The sequence below is a fragment of the Taudactylus pleione genome, unplaced genomic scaffold, assembly GCF_031769625.1.
Source record: "Taudactylus pleione unplaced genomic scaffold, aTauple2 ptg000172l, whole genome shotgun sequence".
NCBI classification, from domain to species: Eukaryota; Metazoa; Chordata; class Amphibia; order Anura; family Myobatrachidae; genus Taudactylus; species Taudactylus pleione.
In genome coordinates this window covers 10,295,099-10,302,106 of record NW_028284574.1, presented here as the reverse complement: position 1 = coordinate 10,302,106, position 7,008 = coordinate 10,295,099, and the positions used below count along the sequence as shown (strand labels likewise).

General features: G+C 41.0%; 2 pseudogenes; one reads left to right on the top strand and one right to left on the bottom strand.

The window, feature by feature from the left end:
- Positions 1–3,159: 3,159 nt before the first annotated feature.
- LOC148521256 (5S ribosomal RNA) lies at positions 3,160–3,278 on the bottom strand (annotated as a pseudogene).
- Positions 3,279–5,244: 1,966 nt separating this feature from the next.
- Positions 5,245–5,363, top strand: LOC148521255 (5S ribosomal RNA; annotated as a pseudogene).
- The last annotated feature ends 1,645 nt before the right edge of the window (positions 5,364–7,008 follow it).

Genomic DNA, 7,008 nt, shown 5'->3' with positions numbered 1-7,008 from the left:
TGGTCCACTGACAAACCTATGCACATATTTGACATAATCGTTATGTCCTTTACTGCCCTGCCTATGTACTTGTAATTTTAATTACTTCTTGCAATTAAAATAGCTTGTTTACCATTTTATCTACAAGTCTCAGTGAGTTCTCTCACTATTTGGGCCTCACACTTACACACACACAACAGAGAAGGTCGCAGTAAGGAGATGGACCAGCAGTCACTACACCCTGGTAAGTAAGCTCCTCTTACCTAACACTGCTACATGGTGTCCCTTTCATCCTGATACTACGTTCCTTGTTTCTGAGGTGACGGGAGCCGAGCCAGAGGTGGCTATCTAATTTTTTGTAAAGAAGGGACTGCAGTACTCTGTAACAACATCCTGCCTAAAGTTTTTGCCAAGCTGTATATCCAACATATGGGACTGACTTTCCCCTTTGGGATTGAATATGCTATAACTATCGATTATTAACTATTCAACTGTTTTATTTGCATGGTTCAAATATTGACTACCAACACTCAGCCTCAAATGTTTGCCCACCTTTATTGTCTCTTCTACTTCATTACAATATATTAGGACATTGTTCTTGAGTTCCTCAGAACCATATTAATCATTGACAACATCACTGTTTTTATTTTATTTTATTTTGTTTATTTATTCGACCATATCTGTTATCACAATTCACGCATTAATTTTCCCCACACATATAAATACTACAGAGCGCTCCCTCTTAGATTAATCTACCTTTGTATACTACATCCCTAAGGACTATGGGCCTGATTCAGAGCTGGACGCTCTGAATCAGGGCTTTTTTTTTTTTTTTTGTGCGGCCTCCCGGCCGCTTGCATAGCTGTGGGGAACCACCCACAGCTATTGCGAGCGGCCAGATGATGGTCGCGATGGTCTCGACCATCGGGGCTTGCGACGAGACCCTTGTGGTAGGGTCTCATTCCCGCAAGCCCCAGTTAGCTTTCGGCTCTATTAGAGCCGGAAGCTCACCCACTGATATCACTCGTGATGTCAGTGGGGCCGCCCCCAAATGGTAGGCGTTCCTTCGGGAACGCCTCCATTTGGCCAGCCAACCCCCGGCCCGCCTCCAAAATGGGGAAAGCTGTCAATTAAAATCAACAGCTGCCCCCTTTTGGTGCAAGACCCGGAGCGACGGAGCGCCCGTCGCTAGCCGGGTCTCACGCATGCGAACTTCGGAGCCGGCTCTGGCGTGCGCATGCGCAGTGGCCAAACATCGACCCGCTCGCGAGCACATAGCGCTTGCGAGCGGGTCTGAATCAGGCCCTATGGGAGCAGCCATGTAGGTTCTGATTAGCTGAGTGCCAGTATCCAATTTCTACCTGTATATTGCACTCACATGACTGCCTCCTCATATCCTCTGCAAAAGCACCCTATTTAAAGCTGCACCTGCCACTAGCACACCGTCGGAACAATGTGGAACAATACCCCTCTGCGTGCTCACACACCAGTGTGTATGAGCTGGACTCCTGCTAGTTGCTACCTCTGAGTATGCTTCAATTAATCTTCAGCATAGTGTTGTTACCAGTCTTCACTGCTGCCCTTGAGGATGTCTCATCCATTCTGCAGCATTATTGCTAGTATCCAGACTGTATATCTTCAGTAAGTGTTCAATGCAGCTCTCCTGCTCCAGCCCCAGTCCGGTTCCAGTTGCTGATCTCCTCCTGTTAAAGCTCTGGCTCCAGTCTGGTTCAAACTACTGTTCTCCTCTGGCTAAATTCCGGTTCAAGCACCGATTCCAGATCGGTTCAAGTTGCTGTTCTTCTCCGGTCCCAATCTGGTTCAAACTCTAGTTCCAGTCCAGTTTATGTTACTGTTCTCCTGCGGTTCCAGTTTAGTTCAAGCTGTAGTTCCAGTCCCGTTCAAGTTGCATTTTGCCTCCAATCCCAATACAATTCAAGATCCGGTTCCAGTCCGATCCCAGTCTGGATCAGCCTGCATACCTTCAGCCTGTGTCCTTCATTCTGGTTTCAGTCCGGATCAGTCTGCATAACTTTGTCTGTGTCTTTCATTCCAGATCCAGCTTGTTTGTTTGTTTGCTACATTCTTGTTCCAGCCTGTGCAGTAGTCTGAATGTATACTGTAATGACTGTTATAGTGCTTTTAAGTGTAAGTCTTTGGTCTGCTGTTATCCTGACTTCAAGCAAGTCTTCTGATTACAAATCACCTGCTCATTGCAGGATCAAGTGGACTATCCCTGTTTTTGCAATTCAGACTATATTGCTGCTCAGTGAGACTATTGCCCATCTCAGCATCACAGCTCCTAACCTGTCTCTGGGACCCTCTGGTCTCCCTACCATCATTTTGGGTGGGTGGATCTGTGTCCTCAAAATGCATTCCAGAGAGCATAACAGGAGGATGGACTTGCCTCAGTTCCTCCTCATGGTTGGTGAAGTCAACATGGTGTGGCAGACACCACCAATCCATCTTGCTGTATTAATCTCTGCAGCCAATTTTTCCTTATGGCGTCTCTTTACATCATTAAATCTCTTACAAAAGAAAGGAAAGAATTCCGCACAGAACTCAAAAATTAGTAAAGATGATGACAATTATTAGTAGAAACCAACCGTTATATAATCTAGATACAGCTGTATCAATAGTTGTTGTTGCTGGTGCTCCCACAGCCCAATGTTTACATAGGTACAAAGGACAAAGAAAGAAAGAGAGGGCTATTCGCTGGGGCACTCTTCATGACAAATGTCCACTTTCAATTATATTTGTTGATTGATAATTGAAAATGATATCAATTACACCCTACATAACCAAATGTTACACAACCTTATATGCACTGCCAATAGAAAAAGGGTTGGTGTTTGAACATATTAGCAATAAATAATCCAACCTATTTCCTCATGTTAAAACTTAACTTTTAATCAGAGTTGTATTAAAAATTGAAAATGAATATCCCTTCAAACAAAATTAGAGTTATTAGATAAGGACGAAAATAGAATGTATTGAAAAATAACATAAAATCTCTACATGCGTTCATACATACATGTGGATAGGTAAATACCCTGGTCGTAAATAAACAACCATTGCGATAAAATATGTTATCCTCTGGATATATGTGGGTTGTTATAGTGGTACTGAGTTGCCACTCTGCTGAGTTACCAATCGTCCTAATCCACCTCCAATATTAATGACCTACAGCACCTGGTATTCCCAAGTGGTCTCCCATCCAGGTACTAACCAGGCCCATGACTGTATAGCTTCCAAGATCAGACGAGATTGGGCATATCCAGTATGGTATGATTGTAGATAATTCCCAACTGGGGAGTGTAAATGCCCAGGTACACACAGCGTAAGAGTGTATGTAGGACTGACTCACCAGAGAAGTCCACTTTGTTAAATAATACACAATATCAATAAAAGTATTGCATGAGCGTACTTTAATTGCAATTATACAGTAAGTCACATGGTTAAACATATAAAGTAAAACAGTCAAGTGTAATTGTCTGACTGATTACTAAAGTACTAGATCAGTCAAATGATATGTTCCAATAAGCTATTAAATATGCTGTTCATGTGACAGTGATATTTGTATATTAATCTAAAATAACATAAATACACTTATTATGGTCTGTATGATAGATGATTAGATTCAATCCTATTAATAGGCAGTTTGTAAATAGTGCATTCTAGCCACTAAATCATACAATAAGTAGCGTATCGGGTGATTTCATTCAATCCTGTGAGTAGGCAATTAGTGATAACACTTTCCAAAAGCCTAATCATAAATGGTTAGCACAGCAGCCAACATAAAGTGATGTATATCATAATGTATCTCAGACCTCATAAGGCTCATAAGGTACACAGAAAAAAATATATAGGTTGTCAATATAATACTGATCCTCCACTATGAATAGACAGAGTATATGCTAGTCTAATGAATAAGTAATGAACATATAGATATATGCAATCATCCGAATAATTAGCTCATATGTTATTCAGCATTTACTGGAACACTTATAAAATAAACAATAGACTGGAACAGCACTATAAATAAGTTTATGTCACACTGAAATAGGGGAGTAAATTCCCCCACTAGATCAGCAAAAAAAACGTATAATCACAATACAAACTCTACGTGTTGCTCATGAAAAAAATATCTGTATTGACACGGAGGTCATTTACAGGCTCACATATAATCCAAGGCAAAAGATGTCTGTAGTGACACAAGGTCAGTTACAGGCATACATACGATCCCAGGGTAAGACTACTTGGATTCCGATCACTGCATAAGTCGGATATCCAAGGAAGAAGGACGCGCGTTTCGCCCAGTCCAGGGGCTTGTTCACCTCACACATATGTGTCACTACAGACATCTTTTGCCTTGGATTATATGTGAGCCTGTAAATGACCTCCGTGTCAATACAGATATTTTTTTCATGAGCAACACGTAGAGTTTGTATTGTGATTATACGTTTTTTTTGCTGATCTAGTGGGGGAATTTACTCCCCTATTTCAGTGTGACATAAACTTATTTATAGTGCTGTTCCAGTCTATTGTTTATTTTATAAGTGTTCCAGTAAATGCTGAATAACATATGAGCTAATTATTCGGATGATTGCATATATCTATATGTTCATTACTTATTCATTAGACTAGCATATACTCTGTCTATTCATAGTGGAGGATCAGTATTATATTGACAACCTATATATTTTTTTCTGTGTACCTTATGAGCCTTATGAGGTCTGAGATACATTATGATATACATCACTTTATGCTGGCTGCTGTGCTAACCATTTATGATTAGGCTTTTGGAAAGTGTTATCACTAATTGCCTACTCACAGGATTGAATGAAATCACCCGATACGCTACTTATTGTATGATTTAGTGGCTAGAATGCACTATTTACAAACTGCCTATTAATAGGATTGAATCTAATCATCTATCATACAGACCATAATAAGTGTATTTATGTTATTTTAGATTAATATATAAATATCACTGTCACATGAACAGCATATTTAATAGCTTATTGGAACATATTATTTGACTGATCTAGTACTTTAGTAATCAGTCAGACAATTACACTTGACTGTTTTACTTTATATGTTTAACCATGTGACTTACTGTATAATTGCAATTAAAGTACGCTCATGCAATACTTTTATTGATACTGTGTATTATTTAACAAAGTGGACTTCTCTGGTGAGTCAGTCCTACATACACTCTTACGCTGTGTGTACCTGGGCATTTACACTCCCCAGTTGGGAATTATCTACAATCATACCATACTGGATATGCCCAATCTCGTCTAATCTTGGAAGCTATACAGTCATGGGCCTGGTTAGTACCTGGATGGGAGACCACTTGGGAATACCAGGTGCTGTAGGTCATTAATACTGGAGGTGGATTAGGACGATTGGTAACTCAGCAGAGTGGCAACTCAGTACCACTATAACAACCCACATATATCCAGAGGATAAGATATTTTATCGCAATGGTTATTTATTTACGACCAGGGTATTTACCAATCCACATGTATGTATGAACGCATGTAGAGATTTTATGTTATTTTTCAATACATTCTATTTTCGCCCTTATCTAATAACTCTAATTTTGTTTGAAGGGATATTCATTTTCAATTTTTAATACAACTCTGATTAAAAGTTAAGTTTTAACATGAGGAAATAGGTTGGATTATTTATTGCTAATATGTTCAAACACCAACCCTTTTTCTATTGGCAGTGCATATAAGGTTGTGTAACATTTGGTTATGTAGGGTGTAATTGATATCATTTTCAATTATCAATCAACAAATATAATTGAAAGTGGACATTTGTCATGAAGAGTGCCCCAGCGAATAGCCCTCTCTTTCTTTCTTTGTCCTTTGCATCATTAAATCTCTTGCAGCAGTTCTCTAAGCTATGCATCACATAGCCCACAGCATTAACTGCATTACACACTGACAGCCACATCGCTTTCTTACGGGACTGGGATGTGCCGTGAGCCTGATTCCCTATCAGCCGATCAAAAATGGGGACTATAGCGTGCAGTTTTCTTCATACATAATACACACATTGTGCCCAGTTTTCATACCACGGGCACATGCAGCAGTCTCTTTCTCACCCACACTCTGTCCACCCTCCTCCACTAACTCAGGGGGGACATGTAATACCTCCTCCTCCTCACTACTACTTCCTTGACCTATTGTCCTTCTTCCTGGCACCTTCCACCACTACACAAAATACAAACAACACAGAACAAACAGATACTATCACACTCTACTTAAGGTGGGTACACACCTGAAAGATATATCTGCACATTGAGTGATCTGCAGATATATCTTTAGATGATGGTAGTTCTGACACACTGAACGACCATCATCTATGCAGGAGCCGTGGGTCCCGCTGGCCAGGAGGCGGGTCGGGGGCGGGACCGCCCCCCTCCTCGTGGCTGCCGCTGTGTGTGTACGGGCGATCGGCTGATCACCTGTACACACTTGCCAATGGACAAATATGTCTGCAGACATAACTGTCCATCGGCTGTGCTGCACAGCCAATGCATATCGTCTGTACACACTGGCCGACATGCAGCAGACATATTGGCCGATCAATTGGTCGGTCAATATATCGGCCAGTGTGTACCCAGCTTTACACACCTCGCACATACAAATCAGACAATACAAACAGACAGATAATAGACAAGGACAAACATTTAGGAAATAAATATAAGAAACAAGACAAACACACAAAGACAAATCACTCAGTACTCAAATATAACACCAAACGCCAACCAACTGTTATGATACCAAAGCCTGCCTCGTGTGAACCGACTAGAACCTTGCTGACGAGGTCTTCTGCCACTAACAACCGCCCGTTGTTCTCTTAGAACTGGCCGTATTCACCAGTAGTTAGGTGGCTGTCTGGTCTTAATACTCAAAGTGATAGTGGTTCACACGAAGGTACTATGGAATCTAGTGGTGAGTGGGACAACGAGAACAAGAACAGTTCGTAAAACGGCTTGAAAGCCGATAATGT